General features: G+C 39.5%; 21 non-coding genes across 21 annotated transcripts; 11 read left to right on the top strand and 10 right to left on the bottom strand.

Moving 5' to 3' along the window:
• The first annotated feature begins 635 nt into the window (after positions 1-635).
• Positions 636-707, top strand: TRNAQ-CUG (transfer RNA glutamine (anticodon CUG)). Its single transcript has one exon. It is a non-coding gene; the product is annotated as a tRNA-Gln (tRNA).
• Positions 708-1,620: 913 nt separating this feature from the next.
• TRNAQ-UUG (transfer RNA glutamine (anticodon UUG)) lies at positions 1,621-1,692 on the bottom strand. The gene has a single exon. It is a non-coding gene; the product is annotated as a tRNA-Gln (tRNA).
• Positions 1,693-1,951: 259 nt separating this feature from the next.
• On the top strand, positions 1,952-2,023 carry TRNAQ-CUG (transfer RNA glutamine (anticodon CUG)). Its single transcript has one exon. It is a non-coding gene; the product is annotated as a tRNA-Gln (tRNA).
• Positions 2,024-2,904: 881 nt separating this feature from the next.
• Positions 2,905-2,976, bottom strand: TRNAQ-UUG (transfer RNA glutamine (anticodon UUG)). Its single transcript has one exon. It is a non-coding gene; the product is annotated as a tRNA-Gln (tRNA).
• Positions 2,977-5,349: 2,373 nt separating this feature from the next.
• On the top strand, positions 5,350-5,421 carry TRNAQ-CUG (transfer RNA glutamine (anticodon CUG)). The gene has a single exon. It is a non-coding gene; the product is annotated as a tRNA-Gln (tRNA).
• Positions 5,422-6,334: 913 nt separating this feature from the next.
• TRNAQ-UUG (transfer RNA glutamine (anticodon UUG)) lies at positions 6,335-6,406 on the bottom strand. The gene has a single exon. It is a non-coding gene; the product is annotated as a tRNA-Gln (tRNA).
• A 259-nt stretch (positions 6,407-6,665) lies between these two features.
• TRNAQ-CUG (transfer RNA glutamine (anticodon CUG)) lies at positions 6,666-6,737 on the top strand. The gene has a single exon. It is a non-coding gene; the product is annotated as a tRNA-Gln (tRNA).
• An 881-nt stretch (positions 6,738-7,618) lies between these two features.
• TRNAQ-UUG (transfer RNA glutamine (anticodon UUG)) lies at positions 7,619-7,690 on the bottom strand. The gene has a single exon. It is a non-coding gene; the product is annotated as a tRNA-Gln (tRNA).
• A 2,245-nt stretch (positions 7,691-9,935) lies between these two features.
• On the top strand, positions 9,936-10,007 carry TRNAQ-CUG (transfer RNA glutamine (anticodon CUG)). The gene has a single exon. It is a non-coding gene; the product is annotated as a tRNA-Gln (tRNA).
• Positions 10,008-10,920: 913 nt separating this feature from the next.
• On the bottom strand, positions 10,921-10,992 carry TRNAQ-UUG (transfer RNA glutamine (anticodon UUG)). The gene has a single exon. It is a non-coding gene; the product is annotated as a tRNA-Gln (tRNA).
• A 259-nt stretch (positions 10,993-11,251) lies between these two features.
• TRNAQ-CUG (transfer RNA glutamine (anticodon CUG)) lies at positions 11,252-11,323 on the top strand. The gene has a single exon. It is a non-coding gene; the product is annotated as a tRNA-Gln (tRNA).
• Positions 11,324-12,204: 881 nt separating this feature from the next.
• TRNAQ-UUG (transfer RNA glutamine (anticodon UUG)) lies at positions 12,205-12,276 on the bottom strand. Its single transcript has one exon. It is a non-coding gene; the product is annotated as a tRNA-Gln (tRNA).
• A 2,217-nt stretch (positions 12,277-14,493) lies between these two features.
• TRNAQ-CUG (transfer RNA glutamine (anticodon CUG)) lies at positions 14,494-14,565 on the top strand. The gene has a single exon. It is a non-coding gene; the product is annotated as a tRNA-Gln (tRNA).
• A 913-nt stretch (positions 14,566-15,478) lies between these two features.
• TRNAQ-UUG (transfer RNA glutamine (anticodon UUG)) lies at positions 15,479-15,550 on the bottom strand. The gene has a single exon. It is a non-coding gene; the product is annotated as a tRNA-Gln (tRNA).
• Positions 15,551-15,809: 259 nt separating this feature from the next.
• On the top strand, positions 15,810-15,881 carry TRNAQ-CUG (transfer RNA glutamine (anticodon CUG)). The gene has a single exon. It is a non-coding gene; the product is annotated as a tRNA-Gln (tRNA).
• An 881-nt stretch (positions 15,882-16,762) lies between these two features.
• On the bottom strand, positions 16,763-16,834 carry TRNAQ-UUG (transfer RNA glutamine (anticodon UUG)). Its single transcript has one exon. It is a non-coding gene; the product is annotated as a tRNA-Gln (tRNA).
• Positions 16,835-19,091: 2,257 nt separating this feature from the next.
• On the top strand, positions 19,092-19,163 carry TRNAQ-CUG (transfer RNA glutamine (anticodon CUG)). The gene has a single exon. It is a non-coding gene; the product is annotated as a tRNA-Gln (tRNA).
• Positions 19,164-20,076: 913 nt separating this feature from the next.
• Positions 20,077-20,148, bottom strand: TRNAQ-UUG (transfer RNA glutamine (anticodon UUG)). Its single transcript has one exon. It is a non-coding gene; the product is annotated as a tRNA-Gln (tRNA).
• Positions 20,149-20,407: 259 nt separating this feature from the next.
• On the top strand, positions 20,408-20,479 carry TRNAQ-CUG (transfer RNA glutamine (anticodon CUG)). Its single transcript has one exon. It is a non-coding gene; the product is annotated as a tRNA-Gln (tRNA).
• An 881-nt stretch (positions 20,480-21,360) lies between these two features.
• TRNAQ-UUG (transfer RNA glutamine (anticodon UUG)) lies at positions 21,361-21,432 on the bottom strand. The gene has a single exon. It is a non-coding gene; the product is annotated as a tRNA-Gln (tRNA).
• Positions 21,433-23,689: 2,257 nt separating this feature from the next.
• TRNAQ-CUG (transfer RNA glutamine (anticodon CUG)) lies at positions 23,690-23,761 on the top strand. Its single transcript has one exon. It is a non-coding gene; the product is annotated as a tRNA-Gln (tRNA).
• The last annotated feature ends 557 nt before the right edge of the window (positions 23,762-24,318 follow it).

The following is a 24,318-nucleotide window of genomic DNA, read 5'->3' as shown; positions in this document are numbered from 1 at the left end:
GTTTAGGGAAAAAAAGGGGTTTTTAGAAAAAAAGGGGGTTGGGGGGACCCCCCCAAACCCCCCCCCCAAAAAAATTTTGAAAATAAAAAACAAAGCAATTCGACCATTTGGTTTTCGACCAAATGGTTTCGACCAATTGTCCTGTCGACAAATTTTTTTCGACGAAATGTCTGGCAACCCAGCTGCCGACTGTTGCTATTGACAGGAGTTCCAGGTGTATAAACTGAGGAGATCACCAGTTCAATTACCTGTGAACGCATTTTGAAGCTCATTCACAACCAGTTCATGCCCGTTCTCTCCATTTTGGCTTTCTGGCTGGCCGAGGGGCCCTTCAGTAATGTTCTTTGCTAACCATTACACCATGGGCCCCTTGCTGGTGCAACCTGACAGAGTTGTAACAGAAATGAGAATCGAGATCTCATGCATCATTTTAACAAACTCATATTCCTAGCCCACGGATATTATGCAAATGGGGAACTGTTTAGTTGGTTGTTGCGCAATAGCAAACTCTTTGCTTTACAGCTCATTTGGATAGGATTCTTCCTCTGGAGGCATAAGATAAAAGAATATTGCATACATTCTCTAAAAGGCTCTTTTTTTGCTGCAATGACGTTCATCATGTCACTAAGTATGTAGGTTCCATGGTGTAATGGTTAGCACTCTGGACTCTGAATCCAGCGATCCGAGTTCAAATCTCGGTGGGACCTTGGGAATTACTGTGTTTGTTTTCCTCCCAGTGTCTTGTTTTAATAGCAATGACGCTGCTGTGTCGCCCACTTTCATAGCATTATTCCCTGGGTGCATTTGAAAAAAGAAAGATTTTCCATGGATGACGCTCTTTAGCCACAATGAAACCCACCACTTTCTGTGGTGTGAAAGACCCATGGTGTAATGGTAGCACCCTGGAGGTTGAATCCAATAATTTGCATTCAAATCTCTGTAAGAGTTTACCATCAGTCGAACCTTTCCCTTATCGTTTATTGTGGATGTCTTCTTTGAAGAAAGGTATGATCCAACTAAAGTAAGTACATTCACGAATGGGCCCTTGGTCGGTACAAACAGTATTTATACACCTCAGGCCTTTTGTGAATTAAGAAAAGTGTGTTCTTCGTTCTATTTTTCATCTCAAACTGATACCTTCATTTTACAAACATGTAAAGACTGTTAAGACGCTTGATTAATATCATTGATTCTGAATGTGGTCGCTTTTCATAGGATTAACCCTTTAACAATTTTGAAAGAGAATGGCGATACAATAGAGCTGCTTTTCCCAAAATGGTATTATTAATGTTGTTGCTGCATCTTCAAGTAAAAAGAGAATCCATTGGGTCACAGATTGAGCATGTTTCTTAACATTGAGTTAAGTTTGAAAATTTCAAATCTTTTATGTATGTTTCCGATGCAGATCTGCCCATCGTCTCAGAATGACCTCACTGTTCATACATTTAAAAAAAATGCATAAAGGTTAAGGTGCTAGGCACAAAAGTGGATTTTTATGAAAAGTTATGCCAGAGAGTGAGAGCGAAAATGAATACCCTACACCATTAACCTTATGAATATTACTATCTTTGGCCTATAATTTAAGACAACAAGGAGACAAAGTGTGTTAGAGCAAGAGAGAGGTTCCACCGAGACTTGAACTCGGATCGCTGGATTCAAAGTCCAAAGTGCTAACCATTACACCATGGAACCCTTGTTGAGCAGAGCTTCATAAGGGCAATGAGAATATAGGGCACAGTCAAGATTTTTACTGACCTATAGTAACCGTTTACTGATATTATATCGAAGCAGCACTGTTGCTGTTGGATGCTGTGCAATCGCAAAGTATTGGCTTCATGTCTCATTTGGATCAAATTCTTCCTCTGGAGTCTAATGATATAGGAATATTACATATTTTCTCTGATGTGCTCTGTTTTTCCAGAATGAAGTGCATCATGCTACTGAATATGTGGGTTCCATGGTGTAATGGTTAGCACTCTGGACTCTGAATCCAGCGATCCGAGTTCAAGTCTCGGTGGGACCTTGGGGCTGCTTCTCTTTTAGAGTTGCCTTTCATTTGCAGATAGATATAACAGCAATAGCTTTGCTTTACAGCCCACTTTGATGGCAGTCTTCTTTGACCAAAGAATATTAATAGTTTCTGGGGATGACTCTCTTTTGCCACAAAGAAACTGCCCACTCTCATATCTCCAAAGCTCCAAGGTATAATGGCTATTAAACTGGCTTTTGATCTCAGCGATTTGCATTGAAAGCCCAGGAGGCCCCTAAAATCAGTTGAATTGTTTCCTGATAATTTAGAGTTTATTTCTTCTTTCGAGAAAGGTGTGATCCAAATAAAGTAAGTACATTTAAACAAGGGCACTTGATCAGTAAATGCACTACTTTCTAGAACTCATAACTCTTGTAAGTTATAAAAAGTTTGCTCTCCATACAGTTTGTCAACTCAAAGAATTACATTTTTTACACATTTAATAAGACCATCAAATTGCTTGAAACATAGGAATGATTGTGAAAGTGAATATGATTCACCAAAATAATTGTATAACATTTTTTAATGTTAATAAAATAGGGCTTTTTCCAATCTTTTCACATCAATGTTGTTTCTGCATGTTCCAGTGAGCAGAGAATCTACTGCACATAGTGTGTACATTTTTCTTTTCATAGAGTTAAGGTTGGACATTATTCATCTGTGGAAAATGTTTCTGAGAGATATCTGGGTGCCCACTCTGATTGACCTTAGGGATTGTACATTAACGATATGTAGTTGCATCACTGTATTGGTATCAGGCACCAAAGTGCATTTAAATGTAATGTCGTGCAGAGAGAGTCGACTGAACTTCTGAATATTAACTCTGTTGAATTGTAATTTGAGAAATTATAAAATGGAGTGTAAGAGCAAGATAACGGTCCCACCGAGACTTGAACTCGGATCGTTGGATTCAAAGTCCAAAGTGCTAACCATTACACCATGGAACCCTTGCAAGATGCACCTGAGAGCGTTGAATCAGAAATGGCAATATAGAGCACATTTACAATTTTTACAGATTCATAGTCCCAATTGACTGATATCATACAAACACAGCGATGTTGTCGATTGACGTTGTGCTATAGCAATCTCTGTGCTTTATAGAGCATGTAGATCAAATTCTTCCTCTTGAGGCATATGATTAAGCAATATTAAATATTGTTTCTGACTGCCTCTGTTTTGGCATAATGAAGTTCAGCATTTGCGGAAGTATTTAGGTTCCATGGTCTAATGGTTAGTAGGCTGGACTCTGAATTTAGTAATCTGACATGTTATAGCTATATTTTGTTTTCCTTTGGGTGTATTGTCATTTTATGCACATAGATTTCCTAGCAGTGGCTGTGATGAATAGTTCAATTTGATAGCAGCTTCCTTTTGAGAATTTGAAAAAAAAAGAATTAAATAGTCTCTCTGGATGACTCTGCTTTGATTTCTATGTGCACATCCCTTTTGCGTTTCAGAGGGATTGACCAACATACACAACAGTGCTTGGAAGACCTCTTCCTCCCTCATGGCATGTAAAGCTAACCTCTCTCCTACCGTGTGTTTTTTTACTTTTTAACTTCCCCTTCCGAGTCATGATCATGTAACTGAATTTACATTTTTAGATTTTAACTGCAGTAGTTGCTTGTTTTTCATTTTTATTTTTTGTGTACGCATACATCCCTTTTTGTGGGGAGGGGGGAGTGATGTCTGTTTACTTATATTAGCTAATATAGCTCATTTTATGTCCGCTTACAATATGTGTCAGGATTTTTTATGTCGTTTCCAATCAATGTCTAATATCAAGTGGTTTGCAGCAGTCATACAAAGGCACGTAACACCCCCAAAACACCTACATAAGTTAGAAATACTCCGGAAGAGTACTCAGTTTATGAAAAGGCGGTGAATCCCAAATAGAACTGTAAATGTAAGCTAGCAAGCAGACTGTGCACCCCTGTTTGGAACTATGACCTGTGTGTTGCCCTCTATTAACAGAACAATGTAACTGCAGCCCATGTCACATAAAATAGAAAGTAGAGATTATGCAAATTAACTCCCAGAAGAGCCTGGTGTCACCCCAAAAGGTGTCATGCTTTTCACACCAAGAAACATCCACACATAGATCCCTGCGAACCTCAAAAACGTACAGGAAACCCTGTCCAGCGCTTTGCTCCCAGAGGAGATAAGGTTGAAAAACCACCCTATGTTAAAAGTGTCCATAATCCATGCCAGCTGCCCTGTCTATAGAACCTGGCCGTTCGTGGCCATTCGGGGCATGAGTGGAAGGGTTTAACCTGCCTGGGTTCTTGGGCATGGTTTCATCATGCCTCAGTTTACAATGGCACTCTGCCACTTTGTCAGGCTTTAAAGAAGCCTGACTCCTGCAGAGCAAAGGATCTGATTATTTCCTTACATGTTTTGTACGTAAGAATGCGGATGGTGCTCTGAGCCTCCTATGGTGGTTATTAAGCATGGTATACATACCATAGCATGTAACTGTGCCTACAAATGGAACATTTTGTTCATTTATTAGGGAGTTGTGAAAATGGCAAAATCAAATTGCCATTACTGACACAGACCAGCTGCCGCTGTCCGGACATTTCGTCGAAAGACATTTCGTCGAAAGACATTTGGTCGACGTAATTTGGTCGAAAGCCAAATGGTCGATTTTTTAATTTATTTATATATATATTTTTTAGGTTGTAGTTTAGGGAAAAAAAGGGGTTTTTAGAAAAAAAGGGGGTTGGGGGGACCCCCCCAAACCCCCCCCCCCAAAAAAAATTTGAAAATAAAAAACAAAGCAATTCGACCATTTGGTTTTCGACCAAATGGTTTCGACCAATTGTCCTGTCGACAAATTTTTTTCGACGAAATGTCTGGCAACCCAGCTGCCGACTGTTGCTATTGACAGGAGTTCCAGGTGTATAAACTGAGGAGATCACCAGTTCAATTACCTGTGAACGCATTTTGAAGCTCATTCACAACCAGTTCATGCCCGTTCTCTCCATTTTGGCTTTCTGGCTGGCCGAGGGGCCCTTCAGTAATGTTCTTTGCTAACCATTACACCATGGGCCCCTTGCTGGTGCAACCTGACAGAGTTGTAACAGAAATGAGAATCGAGATCTCATGCATCATTTTAACAAACTCATATTCCTAGCCCACGGATATTATGCAAATGGGGAACTGTTTAGTTGGTTGTTGCGCAATAGCAAACTCTTTGCTTTACAGCTCATTTGGATAGGATTCTTCCTCTGGAGGCATAAGATAAAAGAATATTGCATACATTCTCTAAAAGGCTCTTTTTTTGCTGCAATGACGTTCATCATGTCACTAAGTATGTAGGTTCCATGGTGTAATGGTTAGCACTCTGGACTCTGAATCCAGCGATCCGAGTTCAAATCTCGGTGGGACCTTGGGAATTACTGTGTTTGTTTTCCTCCCAGTGTCTTGTTTTAATAGCAATGACGCTGCTGTGTCGCCCACTTTCATAGCATTATTCCCTGGGTGCATTTGAAAAAAGAAAGATTTTCCATGGATGACGCTCTTTAGCCACAATGAAACCCACCACTTTCTGTGGTGTGAAAGACCCATGGTGTAATGGTAGCACCCTGGAGGTTGAATCCAATAATTTGCATTCAAATCTCTGTAAGAGTTTACCATCAGTCGAACCTTTCCCTTATCGTTTATTGTGGATGTCTTCTTTGAAGAAAGGTATGATCCAACTAAAGTAAGTACATTCACGAATGGGCCCTTGGTCGGTACAAACAGTATTTATACACCTCAGGCCTTTTGTGAATTAAGAAAAGTGTGTTCTTCGTTCTATTTTTCATCTCAAACTGATACCTTCATTTTACAAACATGTAAAGACTGTTAAGACGCTTGATTAATATCATTGATTCTGAATGTGGTCGCTTTTCATAGGATTAACCCTTTAACAATTTTGAAAGAGAATGGCGATACAATAGAGCTGCTTTTCCCAAAATGGTATTATTAATGTTGTTGCTGCATCTTCAAGTAAAAAGAGAATCCATTGGGTCACAGATTGAGCATGTTTCTTAACATTGAGTTAAGTTTGAAAATTTCAAATCTTTTATGTCTGTTTCCGATGCAGATCTGCCCATCGACTCAGAATGACCTCACTGTTCATACATTTAAAAAAAATGCATAAAGGTTAAGGTGCTAGGCACAAAAGTGGATTTTTATGAAAAGTTATGCCAGAGAGTGAGAGCGAAAATGAATACCCTACACCATTAACCTTATGAATATTACTATCTTTGGCCTATAATTTAAGACAACAAGGAGACAAAGTGTGTTAGAGCAAGAGAGAGGTTCCACCGAGACTTGAACTCGGATTGCTGGATTCAAAGTCCAAAGTGCTAACCATTACACCATGGAACCCTTGTTGAGCAGAGCTTCATAAGGGCAATGAGAATATAGGGCACAGTCAAGATTTTTACTGACCTATAGTAACCGTTTACTGATATTATATCGAAGCAGCACTGTTGCTGTTGGATGCTGTGCAATCGCAAAGTATTGGCTTCATGTCTCATTTGGATCAAATTCTTCCTCTGGAGTCTAATGATATAGGAATATTACATATTTTCTCTGATGTGCTCTGTTTTTCCAGAATGAAGTGCATCATGCTACTGAATATGTGGGTTCCATGGTGTAATGGTTAGCACTCTGGACTCTGAATCCAGCGATCCGAGTTCAAGTCTCTGTGGGACCTTGGGGCTGCTTCTCTTTTAGAGTTGCCTTTCATTTGCAGATAGATATAACAGCAATAGCTTTGCTTTACAGCCCACTTTGATGGCAGTCTTCTTTGACCAAAGAATATTAATAGTTTCTGGGGATGACTCTCTTTTGCCACAAAGAAACTGCCCACTCTCATATCTCCAAAGCTCCAAGGTATAATGGCTATTAAACTGGCTTTTGATCTCAGCGATTTGCATTGAAAGCCCAGGAGGCCCCTAAAATCAGTTGAATTGTTTCCTGATAATTTAGAGTTTATTTCTTCTTTCGAGAAAGGTGTGATCCAAATAAAGTAAGTACATTTAAACAAGGGCACTTGATCAGTAAATGCACTACTTTCTAGAACTCATAACTCTTGTAAGTTATAAAAAGTTTGCTCTCCATACAGTTTGTCAACTCAAAGAATTACATTTTTTACACATTTAATAAGACCATCAAATTGCTTGAAACATAGGAATGATTGTGAAAGTGAATATGATTCACCAAAATAATTGTATAACATTTTTTAATGTTAATAAAATAGGGCTTTTTCCAATCTTTTCACATCAATGTTGTTTCTGCATGTTCCAGTGAGCAGAGAATCTACTGCACATAGTGTGTACATTTTTCTTTTCATAGAGTTAAGGTTGGACATTATTCATCTGTGGAAAATGTTTCTGAGAGATATCTGGGTGCCCACTCTGATTGACCTTAGGGATTGTACATTAACGATATGCAGTTGCATCACTGTATTGGTATCAGGCACCAAAGTGCATTTAAATGTAATGTCGTGCAGAGAGAGTCGACTGAACTTCTGAATATTAACTCTGTTGAATTGTAATTTGAGAAATTAGAAAATGGAGTGTAAGAGCAAGATAACGGTCCCACCGAGACTTGAACTCGGATCGTTGGATTCAAAGTCCAAAGTGCTAACCATTACACCATGGAACCCTTGCAAGATGCACCTGAGAGCGTTGAATCAGAAATGGCAATATAGAGCACATTTACAATTTTTACAGATTCATAGTCCCAATTGACTGATATCATACAAACACAGCGATGTTGTCGATTGACGTTGTGCTATAGCAATCTCTGTGCTTTATAGAGCATGTAGATCAAATTCTTCCTCTTGAGGCATATGATTAAGCAATATTAAATATTGTTTCTGACTGCCTCTGTTTTGGCATAATGAAGTTCAGCATTTGCGGAAGTATTTAGGTTCCATGGTCTAATGGTTAGTAGGCTGGACTCTGAATTTAGTAATCTGACATGTTATAGCTATATTTTGTTTTCCTTTGGGTGTATTGTCATTTTATGCACATAGATTTCCTAGCAGTGGCTGTGATGAATAGTTCAATTTGATAGCAGCTTCCTTTTGAGAATTTGAAAAAAAAAAATTAAATAGTCTCTCTGGATGACTCTGCTTTGATTTCTATGTGCACATCCCTTTTGCGTTTCAGAGGGATTGACCAACATACACAACAGTGCTTGGAAGACCTCTTCCTCCCTCATGGCATGTAAAGCTAACCTCTCTCCTACCGTGTGTTTTTTTACTTTTTAACTTCCCCTTCCGAGTCATGATCATGTAACTGAATTTACATTTTATGTCCGCTTACAATATGTGTCAGGATTTTTTATGTCGTTTCCAATCAATGTCTAATATCAAGTGGTTTGCAGCAGTCATACAAAGGCACGTAACACCCCCAAAACACCTACATAAATTAGAAATACTCCGGAAGAGTACTCAGTTTATGAAAAGGCGGTGAATCCCAAATAGAACTGTAAATGTAAGCTAGCAAGCAGACCGTGCACCCCTGTTTGGAACTATGACCTGTGTGTTGCCCTCTATTAACAGAACAATGTAACTGCAGCCCATGTCACATAAAATAGAAAGTAGAGATTATGCAAATTAACTCCCAGAAGAGCCTGGTGTCACCCCAAAAGGTGTCATGCTTTTCACACCAAGAAACATCCACACATAGATCCCTGCGAACCTCAAAAACGTACAGGAAACCCTGTCCAGCGCTTTGCTCCCAGAGGAGATAAGGTTGAAAAACCACCCTATGTTAAAAGTGTCCATAATCCATGCCAGCTGCCCTGTCTATAGAACCTGGCCGTTCGTGGCCATTCGGGGCCTAGGGGCATGAGTGGAAAGGTTTAACCTGCCTGGGTTCTTGGGCATGGTTTCATCATGCCTCAGTTTACAATGGCACTCTGCCACTTTGTCAGGCTTTAAAGAAGCCTGACTCCTGCAGAGCAAAAGATCTGATTATTTCCTTACATGTTTTGTACGTAAGAATGCGGATGGTGCTCTGAGCCTCCTATGGTGGTTATTAAGCATGGTATACATACCATAGCATGTAACTGTGCCTACAAATGGAACATTTTGTTCATTTATTAGGGAGTTGTGAAAATGGCAAAATCAAATTGCCATTACTGACACAGACCAGCTGCCGCTGTCCGGACATTTCGTCGAAAGACATTTGGTCGACGTAATTTGGTCGAAAGCCAAATGGTCGATTTTTTTATTTATTTATATGTATATTTTTTAGGTTGTAGTTTAGGGAAAAAAAGGGGTTTTTAGAAAAAAAGGGGGTTGGGGGGACCCCCCCAAACCCCCCCCCCCCCAAAAAAAATGTGAAAATAAAAAACAAAGCAATTCGACCATTTGGTTTTCGACCAAATGGTTTCGACCAATTGTCCTGTCGACAAATTTTTTTCGACGAAATGTCTGGCAACCCAGCTGCCGACTGTTGCTATTGACAGGAGTTCCAGGTGTATAAACTGAGGAGATCACCAGTTCAATTACCTGTGAACGCATTTTGAAGCTCATTCACAACCAGTTCATGCCCGTTCTCTCCATTTTGGCTTTCTGGCTGGCCGAGGGGCCCTTCAGTAATGTTCTTTGCTAACCATTACACCATGGGCCCCTTGCTGGTGCAACCTGACAGAGTTGTAACAGAAATGAGAATCGAGATCTCATGCATCATTTTAACAAACTCATATTCCTAGCCCACGGATATTATGCAAATGTGGAACTGTTTAGTTGGTTGTTGCGCAATAGCAAACTCTTTGCTTTACAGCTCATTTGGATAGGATTCTTCCTCTGGAGGCATAAGATAAAAGAATATTGCATACATTCTCTAAAAGGCTCTTTTCTTGCTGCAATGACGTTCATCATGTCACTAAGTATGTAGGTTCCATGGTGTAATGGTTAGCACTCTGGACTCTGAATCCAGCGATCCGAGTTCAAATCTCGGTGGGACCTTGGGAATTACTGTGTTTGTTTTCCTCTCAGTGTCTTGTTTTAATAGCAATGACGCTGCTGTGTCGCCCACTTTCATAGCATTATTCCCTGGGTGCATTTGAAAAAAGAAAGATTTTCCATGGATGACGCTCTTTAGCCACAATGAAACCCACCACTTTCTGTGGTGTGAAAGACCCATGGTGTAATGGTAGCACCCTGGAGGTTGAATCCAATAATTTGCATTCAAATCTCTGTAAGAGTTTACCATCAGTCGAACCTTTCCCTTATCGTTTATTGTGGATGTCTTCTTTGAAGAAAGGTATGATCCAACTAAAGTAAGTACATTCACGAATGGGCCCTTGGTCGGTACAAACAGTATTTATACACCTCAGGCCTTTTGTGAATTAAGAAAAGTGTGTTCTTCGTTCTATTTTTCATCTCAAACTGATACCTTCATTTTACAAACATGTAAAGACTGTTAAGACGCTTGATTAATATCATTGATTCTGAATGTGGTCGCTTTTCATAGGATTAACCCTTTAACAATTTTGAAAGAGAATGGCGATACAATAGAGCTGCTTTTCCCAAAATGGTATTATTAATGTTGTTGCTGCATCTTCAAGTAAAAAGAGAATCCATTGAGTCACAGATTGAGCATGTTTCTTAACATTGAGTTAAGTTTGAAAATTTCAAATCTTTTATGTATGTTTCCGATGCAGATCTGCCCATCGACTCAGAATGACCTCACTGTTCATACATTTAAAAAAAATGCATAAAGGTTAAGGTGCTAGGCACAAAAGTGGATTTTTATGAAAAGTTATGCCAGAGAGTGAGAGCGAAAATGAATACCCTACACCACTAACCTTATGAATATTACTATCTTTGGCCTATAATTTAAGACAACAAGGAGACAAAGTGTGTTAGAGCAAGAGAGAGGTTCCACCGAGACTTGAACTCGGATCGCTGGATTCAAAGTCCAAAGTGCTAACCATTACACCATGGAACCCTTGTTGAGCAGAGCTTCATAAGGGCAATGAGAATATAGGGCACAGTCAAGATTTTTACTGACCTATAGTAACCGTTTACTGATATTATATCGAAGCAGCACTGTTGCTGTTGGATGCTGTGCAATCGCAAAGTATTGGCTTCATGTCTCATTTGGATCAAATTCTTCCTCTGGAGTCTAATGATATAGGAATATTACATATTTTCTCTGATGTGCTCTGTTTTTCCAGAATGAAGTGCATCATGCTACTGAATATGTGGGTTCCATGGTGTAATGGTTAGCACTCTGGACTCTGAATCCAGCGATCCGAGTTCAAGTCTCGGTGGGACCTTGGGGCTGCTTCTCTTTTAGAGTTGCCTTTCATTTGCAGATATATATAACAGCAATAGCTTTGCTTTACAGCCCACTTTGATGGCAGTCTTCTTTGACCAAAGAATATTAATAGTTTCTGGGGATGACTCTCTTTTGCCACAAAGAAACTGCCCACTCTCATATCTCCAAAGCTCCAAGGTATAATGGCTATTAAACTGGCTTTTGATCTCAGCGATTTGCATTGCAAGCCCAGGAGGCCCCTAAAATCAGTTGAATTGTTTCCTGATAATTTAGAGTTTATTTCTTCTTTCGAGAAAGGTGTGATCCAAATAAAGTAAGTACATTTAAACAAGGGCACTTGATCAGTAAATGCACTACTTTCTAGAACTCATAACTCTTGTAAGTTATAAAAAGTTTGCTCTCCATACAGTTTGTCAACTCAAAGAATTACATTTTTTACACATTTAATAAGACCATCAAATTGCTTGAAACATAGGAATGATTGTGAAAGTGAATATGATTCACCAAAATAATTGTATAACATTTTTTAATGTTAATAAAATAGGGCTTTTTCCAATCTTTTCACATCAATGTTGTTTCTGCATGTTCCAGTGAGCAGAGAATCTACTGCACATAGTGTGTACATTTTTCTTTTCATAGAGTTAAGGTTGGACATTATTCATCTGTGGAAAATGTTTCTGAGAGATATCTGGGTGCCCACTCTGATTGACCTTAAGGATTGTACATTAACGATATGTAGTTGCATCACTGTATTGGTATCAGGCACCAAAGTGCATTTAAATATAATGTCGTGCAGAGAGAGTCGACTGAACTTCTGAATATTAACTCTGTTGAATTGTAATTTGAGAAATTAGAAAATGGAGTGTAAGAGCAAGATAACGGTCCCACCGAGACTTGAACGCGGATCGTTGGATTCAAAGTCCAAAGTGCTAACCATTACACCATGGAACCCTTGCAAGATGCACCTGAGAGCGATGAATCAGAAATGGCAATATAGAGCACATTTACAATTTTTACAGATTCATAGTCCCAATTGACTGATATCATACAAACACAGCGATGTTGTCGATTGACGTTGTACTATAGCAATCTCTGTGCTTTATAGAGCATGTAGATCAAATTCTTCCTCTTGAGGCATATGATTAAGCAATATTAAATATTGTTTCTGACTGCCTCTGTTTTGGCATAATGAAGTTCCGCATTTGCGGAAGTATTTAGGTTCCATGGTCTAATGGTTAGTAGGCTGGACTCTGAATTTAGTAATCTGACATGTTATAGCTATATTTTGTTTTCCTTTGGGTGTATTGTCATTTTATGCACATAGATTTCCTAGCAGTGGCTGTGATGAATAGTTCAATTTGATAGCAGCTTCCTTTTGAGAATTTGAAAAAAAAAGAATTAAATAGTCTCTCTGGATGACTCTGCTTTGATTTCTATGTGCACATCCCTTTTGCGTTTCAGAGGGATTGACCAACATACACAACAGTGCTTGGAAGACCTCTTCCTCCCTCATGGCATGTAAAGCTAACCTCTCTCCTACCGTGTGTTTTTTTACTTTTTAACTTCCCCTTCCGAGTCATGATCATGTAACTGAATTTACATTTTATGTCCGCTTACAATATGTGTCAGGATTTTTTATGTCGTTTCCAATCAATGTCTAATATCAAGTTTTTTGCAGCAGTCATACAAAGGCACGTAACACCCCCAAAACACCTACATAAATTAGAAATACTCCGGAAGAGTACTCAGTTTATGAAAAGGCGGTGAATCCCAAATAGAACTGTAAATGTAAGCTAGCAAGCAGACCGTGCACCCCTGTTTGGAACTATGACCTGTGTGTTGCCCTCTATTAACAGAACAATGTAACTGCAGCCCATGTCACATGAAATAGAAAGTAGAGATTATGCAAATTAACTCCCAGAAGAGCCTGGTGTCACCCCAAAAGGTGTCATGCTTTTCACACCAAGAAACATCCACACATAGATCCCTGCGAACCTCAAAAACGTACAGGAAACCCTGTCCAGCGCTTTGCTCCCAGAGGAGATAAGGTTGAAAAACCACCCTATGTTAAAAGTGTCCATAATCCATGCCAGCTGCCCTGTCTATAGAACCTGGCCGTTCGTGGCCACTCGGGGCCTAGGGGCATGAGTGGAAAGGTTTAACCTGCCTGGGTTCTTGGGCATGGTTTCATCATGCCTCAGTTTACAATGGCACTCTGCCACTTTGTCAGGCTTTAAAGAAGCCTGACTCCTGCAGAGCAAAAGATCTGATTATTTCCTTACATGTTTTGTACGTAAGAATGCGGATGGTGCTCTGAGCCTCCTATGGTGGTTATTAAGCATGGTATACATACCATAGCATGTAACTGTGCCTACAAATGGAACATTTTGTTCATTTATTAGGGAGTTGTGAAAATGGCAAAATCAAATTGCCATTACTGACACAGACCAGCTGCCGCTGTCCGGACATTTCGTCGAAAGACATTTGGTCGACGTAATTTGGTCGAAAGCCAAATGGTCGATTTTTTTATATATATATTTTTTAGGTTGTAGTTTAGGGAAAAAAAGGGGGTTGGGGGGACCCCCCCAAACCCCCCCCCCAAAAAAAATGTGAAAATAAAAAACAAAGCAATTCGACCATTTGGTTTTCGACCAAATGGTTTCGACCAATTGTCCTGTCGACAAATTTTTTTCGACGAAATGTCTGGCAACCCAGCTGCCGACTGTTGCTATTGACAGGAGTTCCAGGTGTATAAACTGAGGAGATCACCAGTTCAATTACCTGTGAACGCATTTTGAAGCTCATTCACAACCAGTTCATGCCCGTTCTCTCCATTTTGGCTTTCTGGCTGGCCGAGGGGCCCTTCAGTAATGTTCTTTGCTAACCATTACACCATGGGCCCCTTGCTGGTGCAACCTGACAGAGTTGTAACAGAAATGAGAATCGAGATCTCATGCATCATTTTAACAAACTCATATTCCTAGCCCACGGATATTATGCAAATGTGGAACTGTTTAGTTGGTTGTTGCGCAATAGCAAACTCTTTGCTTTACAGCTCATTTGGATAGGATTCTTCCTCTGGAGGCATAAGATAAAAGAATATTGCATACATTCTCTAAAAGGCTCTTTTCTTGCTGCAATGACGTTCATCATGTCACTAAGTATGTAGGTTCCATGGTGTAATGGTTAGCACTCTGGACTCTGAATCCAGCGATCCGAGTTCAAATCTCGGTGGGACCTTGGGAATTACTGTGTTTGTTTTCCTCTCAGTGTCTTGTTTTAATAGCAATGACGCTGCTGTGTCGCCCACTTTCATAGCATTATTCCCTGGGTGCATTTGAAAAAAGAAAGATTTTCCATGGATGACGCTCTTTAGCCACAATGAAACCCACCACTTTCTGTGGTGTGAAAGACCCATGGTGTAATGGTAGCACCCTGGAGGTTGAATCCAATAATTTGCATTCAAATCTCTGTAAGAGTTTACCATCAGTCGAACCTTTCCCTTATCGTTTATTGTGGATGTCTTCTTTGAAGAAAGGTATGATCCAACTAAAGTAAGTACATTCACGAATGGGCCCTTGGTCGGTACAAACAGTATTTATACACCTCAGGCCTTTTGTGAATTAAGAAAAGTGTGTTCTTCGTTCTATTTTTCATCTCAAACTGATACCTTCATTTTACAAACATGTAAAGACTGTTAAGACGCTTGATTAATATCATTGATTCTGAATGTGGTCGCTTTTCATAGGATTAACCCTTTAACAATTTTGAAAGAGAATGGCGATACAATAGAGCTGCTTTTCCCAAAATGGTATTATTAATGTTGTTGCTGCATCTTCAAGTAAAAAGAGAATCCATTGAGTCACAGATTGAGCATGTTTCTTAACATTGAGTTAAGTTTGAAAATTTCAAATCTTTTATGTATGTTTCCGATGCAGATCTGCCCATCGACTCAGAATGACCTCACTGTTCATACATTTAAAAAAAATGCATAAAGGTTAAGGTGCTAGGCACAAAAGTGGATTTTTATGAAAAGTTATGCCAGAGAGTGAGAGCGAAAATGAATACCCTACACCACTAACCTTATGAATATTACTATCTTTGGCCTATAATTTAAGACAACAAGGAGACAAAGTGTGTTAGAGCAAGAGAGAGGTTCCACCGAGACTTGAACTCGGATCGCTGGATTCAAAGTCCAAAGTGCTAACCATTACACCATGGAACCCTTGCTGAGCAGAGCTTCATAAGGGCAATGAGAATAAAGGGCACAGTCAAGATTTTTACTGACCTATAGTAACCGTTTACTGATATTATATCGAAGCAGCACTGTTGCTGTTGGATGCTGTGCAATCGCAAAGTATTGGCTTCATGTCTCATTTGGATCAAATTCTTCCTCTGGAGTCTAATGATATAGGAATATTACATATTTTCTCTGATGTGCTCTGTTTTTCCAGAATGAAGTGCATCATGCTACTGAATATGTGGGTTCCATGGTGTAATGGTTAGCACTCTGGACTCTGAATCCAGCGATCCGAGTTCAAGTCTCGCTGGGACCTTGGGGCTGCTTCTCTTTTAGAGTTGCCTTTCATTTGCAGATATATATAACAGCAATAGCTTTGCTTTACAGCCCACTTTGATGGCAGTCTTCTTTGACCAAAGAATATTAATAGTTTCTGGGGATGACTCTCTTTTGCCACAAAGAAACTGCCCACTCTCATATCTCCAAAGCTCCAAGGTATAATGGCTATTAAACTGGCTTTTGATCTCAGCGATTTGCATTGAAAGCCCAGGAGGCCCCTAAAATCAGTTGAATTGTTTCCTGATAATTTAGAGTTTATTTCTTCTTTCGAGAAAGGTGTGATCCAAATAAAGTAAGTACATTTAAACAAGGGCACTTGATCAGTAAATGCACTACTTTCTAGAACTCATAACTCTTGTAAGTTATAAAAAGTTTGCTCTCCATACAGTTTGTCAACTCAAAGAATTACATTTTTTACACATTTAATAAGACCATCAAATTGCTTGAAACATAGGAATGATTGTGAAAGTGAATATGATTCACCAAAATAATTGTATAACATTTTTTAATGTTAATAAAATAGGGCTTTTTCCAATCTTTTCACATCAATGTTGTTTCTGCATGTTCCAGTGAGCAGAGAATCTACTGCACATAGTGTGTACATTTTTCTTTTCATAGAGTTAAGGTTGGACATTATTCATCTGTGGAAAATGTTTCTGAGAGATATCTGGGTGTCCACTCTGATTGACCTTAGGGATTGTACATTAACGATATGTAGTTGCATCACTGTATTGGTATCAGGCACCAAAGTGCATTTAAATATAATGTCGTGCAGAGAGAGTCGACTGAACTTCTGAATATTAACTCTGTTGAATTGTAATTTGAGAAATTAGAAAATGGAGTGTAAGAGCAAGATAACGGTCCCACCGAGACTTGAACTCAGATCGTTGGATTCAAAGTCCAAAGTGCTAACCATTACACCATGGAACCCTTGCAAGATGCACCTGAGAGCGATGAATCAGAAATGGCAATATAGAGCACATTTACAATTTTTACAGATTCATAGTCCCAATTGACTGATATCATACAAACACAGCGATGTTGTCGATTGACGTTGTGCTATAGCAATCTCTGTGCTTTATAGAGCATGTAGATCAAATTCTTCCTCTTGAGGCATATGATTAAGCAATATTAAATATTGTTTCTGACTGCCTCTGTTTTGGCATAATGAAGTTCAGCATTTGCGGAAGTATTTAGGTTCCATGGTCTAATGGTTAGTAGGCTGGACTCTGAATTTAGTAATCTGACATGTTATAGCTATATTTTGTTTTCCTTTGGGTGTATTGTCATTTTATGCACATAGATTTCCTAGCAGTGGCTGTGATGAATAGTTCAATTTGATAGCAGCTTCCTTTTGAGAATTTGAAAAAAAAAGAATTAAATAGTCTCTCTGGATGACTCTGCTTTGATTTCTATGTGCACATCCCTTTTGCGTTTCAGAGGGATTGACCAACATACACAACAGTGCTTGGAAGACCTCTTCCTCCCTCATGGCATGTAAAGCTAACCTCTCTCCTACCGTGTGTTTTTTTACTTTTTAACTTCCCCTTCCGAGTCATGATCATGTAACTGAATTTACATTTTATGTCCGCTTACAATATGTGTCAGGATTTTTTATGTCGTTTCCAATCAATGTCTAATATCAAGTGGTTTGCAGCAGTCATACAAAGGCACGTAACACCCCCAAAACACCTACATAAATTAGAAATACTCCGGAAGAGTACTCAGTTTATGAAAAGGCGGTGAATCCCAAATAGAACTGTAAATGTAAGCTAGCAAGCAGACCGTGCACCCCTGTTTGGAACTATGACCTGTGTGTTGCCCTCTATTAACAGAACAATGTAACTGCAGCCCATGTCACATAAAATAGAAAGTAGAGATTATGCAAATTAACTCCCAGAAGAGCCTGGTGTCACCCCAAAAGGTGTCATGCTTTTCACACCAAGAAACATCCACACATAGATCCCTGCGAACCTCAAAAACGTACAGGAAACCCTGTCCAGCGCTTTGCTCCCAGAGGAGATAAGGTTGAAAAACCACCCTATGTTAAAAGTGTCCATAATCCATGCCAGCTGCCCTGTCTATAGAACCTGGCCGTTCGTGGCCACTCGGGGCCTAGGGGCATGAGTGGAAAGGTTTAACCTGCCTGGGTTCTTGGGCATGGTTTCATCATGCCTCAGTTTACAATGGCACTCTGCCACTTTGTCAGGCTTTAAAGAAGCCTGACTCCTGCAGAGCAAAAGATCTGATTATTTCCTTACATGTTTTGTACGTAAGAATGCGGATGGTGCTCTGAGCCTCCTATGGTGGTTATTAAGCATGGTATACATACCATAGCATGTAACTGTGCCTACAAATGGAACATTTTGTTCATTTATTAGGGAGTTGTGAAAATGGCAAAATCAAATTGCCATTACTGACACAGGCCAGCTGCCGCTGTCCGGACATTTCGTCGAAAGACATTTGGTCTAAATACATTTGGTCGACGTAATTTGGTCGAAAGCCAAATGATCGATTTTTTTATTTATTTATATATATATTTTTTAGGTTGTAGTTTAGGGAAAAAAAGGGGTTTTTAGAAAAAAAGGGGGTTGGGGGGACCCCCCCAAACCCCCCCCAAAAAAAAATGTGAAAATAAAAAACAAAGCAATTCGACCATTTGGTTTTCGACCAAATGGTTTCGACCAATTGTCCTGTCGACAAATTTTTTTCGACGAAATGTCTGGCAACCCAGCTGCCGACTGTTGCTATTGACAGGAGTTCCAGGTGTATAAACTGAGGAGATCACCAGTTCAATTACCTGTGAACGCATTTTGAAGCTCATTCACAACCAGTTCATGCCCGTTCTCTCCATTTTGGCTTTCTGGCTGGCTGAGGGGCCCTTCAGTAATGTTCTTTGCTAACCATTACACCATGGGCCCCTTGCTGGTGCAACCTGACAGAGTTGTAACAGAAATGAGAATCGAGATCTCATGCATCATTTTAACAAACTCATATTCCTAGCCCACGGATATTATGCAAATGTGGAACTGTTTAGTTGGTTGTTGCGCAATAGCAAACTCTTTGCTTTACAGCTCATTTGGATAGGATTCTTCCTCTGGAGGCATACGATAAAAGAATATTGCATACATTCTCTAAAAGGCTCTTTTTTTGCTGCAATGACGTTCATCATGTCACTAAGTATGTAGGTTCCATGGTGTAATGGTTAGCACTCTGGACTCTGAATCCAGCGATCCGAGTTCAAATCTCGGTGGGACCTTGGGAATTACTGTGTTTGTTTTCCTCTCAGTGTCTTGTTTTAATAGCAATGACGCTGATGTGTCGCCCACTTTCATAGCATTATTCCCTGGGTGCATTTGAAAAAAGAAAGATTTTCCATGGATGACGCTCTTTAGCCACAATGAAACCCACCACTTTCTGTGGTGTGAAAGACCCATGGTGTAATGGTAGCACCCTGGAGGTTGAATCCAATAATTTGCATTCAAATCTCTGTAAGAGTTTACCATCAGTCGAACCTTTCCCTTATCGTTTATTGTGGATGTCTTCTTTGAAGAAAGGTATGATCCAACTAAAGTAAGTACATTCACGAATGGGCCCTTGGTCGGTACAAACAGTATTTATACACCTCAGGCCTTTTGTGAATTAAGAAAAGTGTGTTCTTCGTTCTATTTTTCATCTCAAACTGATACCTTCATTTTACAAACATGTAAAGACTGTTAAGACGCTTGATTAATATCATTGATTCTGAATGTGGTCGCTTTTCATAGGATTAACCCTTTAACAATTTTGAAAGAGAATGGCGATACAATAGAGCTGCTTTTCCCAAAATGGTATTATTAATGTTGTTGCTGCATCTTCAAGTAAAAAGAGAATCCATTGGGTCACAGATTGAGCATGTTTCTTAACATTGAGTTAAGTTTGAAAATTTCAAATCTTTTATGTATGTTTCCGATGCAGATCTGCCCATCGACTCAGAATGACCTCACTGTTCATACATTTAAAAAAAATGCATAAAGGTTAAGGTGCTAGGCACAAAAGTGGATTTTTATGAAAAGTTATGCCAGAGAGTGAGAGCGAAAATGAATACCCTACACCACTAACCTTATGAATATTACTATCTTTGGCCTATAATTTAAGACAACAAGGAGACAAAGTGTGTTAGAGCAAGAGAGAGGTTCCACCGAGACTTGAACTCGGATCGCTGGATTCAAAGTCCAAAGTGCTAACCATTACACCATGGAACCCTTGCTGAGCAGAGCTTCATAAGGGCAATGAGAATATAGGGCACAGTCAAGATTTTTACTGACCTATAGTAACCGTTTATTGATATTATATCGAAGCAGCACTGTTGCTGTTGGATGCTGTGCAATCGCAAAGTATTGGCTTCATGTCTCATTTGGATCAAATTCTTCCTCTGGAGTCTAATGATATAGGAATATTACATATTTTCTCTGATGTGCTCTGTTTTTCCAGAATGAAGTGCATCATGCTACTGAATATGTGGGTTCCATGGTGTAATGGTTAGCACTCTGGACTCTGAATCCAGCGATCCGAGTTCAAGTCTCGGTGGGACCTTGGGGCTGCTTCTCTTTTAGAGTTGCCTTTAATTTGCAGATATATATAACAGCAATAGCTTTGCTTTACAGCCCACTTTGATGGCAGTCTTCTTTGACCAAAGAATATTAATAGTTTCTGGGGATGACTCTCTTTTGCCACAAAGAAACTGCCCACTCTCATATCTCCAAAGCTCCAAGGTATAATGGCTATTAAACTGGCTTTTGATCTCAGCGATTTGCATTGAAAGCCCAGGAGGCCCCTAAAATCAGTTGAATTGTTTCCTGATAATTTAGAGTTTATTTCTTCTTTCGAGAAAGGTGTGATCCAAATAAAGTAAGTACATTTAAACAAGGGCACTTGATCAGTAAATGCACTACTTTCTAGAACTCATAACTCTTGTAAGTTATAAAAAGTTTGCTCTCCATACAGTTTGTCAACTCAAAGAATTACATTTTTTACACATTTAATAAGACCATCAAATTGCTTGAAACATAGGAATGATTGTGAAAGTGAATATGATTCACCAAAATAATTGTATAACATTTTTTAATGTTAATAAAATAGGGCTTTTTCCAATCTTTTCACATCAATGTTGTTTCTGCATGTTCCAGTGAGCAGAGAATCTACTGCACATAGTGTGTACATTTTTCTTTTCATAGAGTTAAGGTTGGACATTATTCATCTGTGGAAAATGTTTCTGAGAGATATCTGGGTGCCCACTCTGATTGACCTTAGGGATTGTACATTAACGATATGTAGTTGCATCACTGTATTGGTATCAGGCACCAAAGTGCATTTAAATGTAATGTCGTGCAGAGAGAGTCGACTGAACTTCTGAATATTAACTCTGTTGAATTGTAATTTGAGAAATTAGAAAATGGAGTGTAAGAGCAAGATAACGGTCCCACCGAGACTTGAACTCGGATCGTTGGATTCAAAGTCCAAAGTGCTAACCATTACACCATGGAACCCTTGCAAGATGCACCTGAGAGCGATGAATCAGAAATGGCAATATAGAGCACATTTACAATTTTTACAGATTCATAGTCCCAATTGACTGATATCATACAAACACAGCGATGTTGTCGATTGACGTTGTGCTATAGCAATCTCTGTGCTTTATAGAGCATGTAGATCAAATTCTTCCTCTTGAGGCATATGATTAAGCAATATTAAATATTGTTTCTGACTGCCTCTGTTTTGGCATAATGAAGTTCAGCATTTGCGGAAGTATTTAGGTTCCATGGTCTAATGGTTAGTAGGCTGGACTCTGAATTTAGTAATCTGACATGTTATAGCTATATTTTGTTTTCCTTTGGGTGTATTGTCATTTTATGCACATAGATTTCCTAGCAGTGGCTGTGATGAATAGTTCAATTTGATAGCAGCTTCCTTTTGAGAATTTGAAAAAAAAAGAATTAAATAGTCTCTCTGGATGACTCTGCTTTGATTTCTATGTGCACATCCCTTTTGCGTTTCAGAGGGATTGACCAACATGCACAACAGTGCTTGGAAGACCTCTTCCTCCCTCATGGCATGTAAAGCTAACCTCTCTCCTACCGTGTGTTTTTTTACTTTTTAACTTCCCCTTCCGAGTCATGATCATGTAACTGAATTTACATTTTATGTCCGCTTACAATATGTGTCAGGATTTTTTATGTCGTTTCCAATCAATGTCTAATATCAAGTGGTTTGCAGCAGTCATACAAAGGCACGTAACACCCCCAAAACACCTACATAAATTAGAAATATTCCGGAAGAGTACTCAGTTTATGAAAAGGCGGTGAATCCCAAATAGAACTGTAAATGTAAGCTAGCAAGCAGACCGTGCACCCCTGTTTGGAACTATGACCTGTGTGTTGCCCTCTATTAACAGAACAATGTAACTGCAGCCCATGTCACATAAAATAGAAAGTAGAGATTATGCAAATTAACTCCCAGAAGAGCCTGGTGTCACCCCAAAAGGTGTCATGCTTTTCACACCAAGAAACATCCACACATAGATCCCTGCGAACCTCAAAAACGTACAGGAAACCCTGTCCAGCGCTTTGCTCCCAGAGGAGATAAGGTTGAAAAACCACCCTATGTTAAAAGTGTCCATAATCCATGCCAGCTGCCCTGTCTATAGAACCTGGCCGTTCGTGGCCACTCGGGGCCTAGGGGCATGAGTGGAAAGGTTTAACCTGCCTGGGTTCTTGGGCATGGTTTCATCATGCCTCAGTTTACAATGGCACTCTGCCACTTTGTCAGGCTTTAAAGAAGCCTGACTCCTGCAGAGCAAAAGATCTGATTATTTCCTTACATGTTTTGTACGTAAGAATGCGGATGGTGCTCTGAGCCTCCTATGGTGGTTATTAAGCATGGTATACATACCATAGCATGTAACTGTGCCTACAAATGGAACATTTTGTTCATTTATTAGGGAGTTGTGAAAATGGCAAAATCAAATTGCCATTACTGACACAGGCCAGCTGCCGCTGTCCGGACATTTCGTCGAAAGACATTTGGTCGAAATACATTTGGTCGACGTAATTTGGTCGAAAGCCAAATTGTCGATTTTTTTATTTATTTATATATATATTTTTTAGGTTGTAGTTTAGGGAAAAAAAGGGGTTTTTAGAAAAAAAGGGGGTTGGGGGGACCCCCCCAAACCCCCCCCAAAAAAAAATGTGAAAATAAAAAACAAAGCAATTCGACCATTTGGTTTTCGACCAAATGGTTTCGACCAATTGTCCTGTCGACAAATTTTTTTCGACGAAATGTCTGGCAACCCAGCTGCCGACTGTTGCTATTGACAGGAGTTCCAGGTGTATAAACTGAGGAGATCACCAGTTCAATTACCTGTGAACGCATTTTGAAGCTCATTCACAACCAGTTCATGCCCGTTCTCTCCATTTTGGCTTTCTGGCTGGCCGAGGGGCCCTTCAGTAATGTTCTTTGCTAACCATTACACCATGGGCCCCTTGCTGGTGCAACCTGACAGAGTTGTAACAGAAATGAGAATCGAGATCTCATGCATCATTTTAACAAACTCATATTCCTAGCCCACGGATATTATGCAAATGTGGAACTGTTTAGTTGGTTGTTGCGCAATAGCAAACTCTTTGCTTTACAGCTCATTTGGATAGGATTCTTCCTCTGGAGGCATAAGATAAAATAATATTGCATACATTCTCTAAAAGGCTCTTTTTTTGCTGCAATGACGTTCATCATGTCACTAAGTATGTAGGTTCCATGGTGTAATGGTTAGCACTCTGGACTCTGAATCCAGCGATCCGAGTTCAAATCTCGGTGGGACCTTGGGAATTACTGTGTTTGTTTTCCTCTCAGTGTCTTGTTTTAATAGCAATGACGCTGCTGTGTCGCCCACTTTCATAGCATTATTCCCTGGGTGCATTTGAAAAAAGAAAGATTTTCCATGGATGACGCTCTTTAGCCACAATGAAACCCACCACTTTCTGTGGTGTGAAAGACCCATGGTGTAATGGTAGCACCCTGGAGGTTGAATCCAATAATTTGCATTCAAATCTCTGTAAGAGTTTACCATCAGTCGAACCTTTCCCTTATCGTTTATTGTGGATGTCTTCTTTGAAGAAAGGTATGATCCAACTAAAGTAAGTACATTCACGAATGGGCCCTTGGTCGGTACAAACAGTATTTATACACCTCAGGCCTTTTGTGAATTAAGAAAAGTGTGTTCTTCGTTCTATTTTTCATCTCAAACTGATACCTTCATTTTACAAACATGTAAAGACTGTTAAGACGCTTGATTAATATCATTGATTCTGAATGTGGTCGCTTTTCATAGGATTAACCCTTTAACAATTTTGAAAGAGAATGGCGATACAATAGAGCTG

The sequence above is a fragment of the Ambystoma mexicanum genome, chromosome 5p, assembly GCF_040938575.1.
Source record: "Ambystoma mexicanum isolate Mex_15411 chromosome 5p, UKY_AmexF1_1, whole genome shotgun sequence".
In the NCBI taxonomy this organism is placed as follows: Eukaryota; Metazoa; Chordata; class Amphibia; order Caudata; family Ambystomatidae; genus Ambystoma; species Ambystoma mexicanum.
Note: the sequence above shows the minus strand (reverse complement) of the source record. Positions and strands in the feature narration are given on the sequence as shown.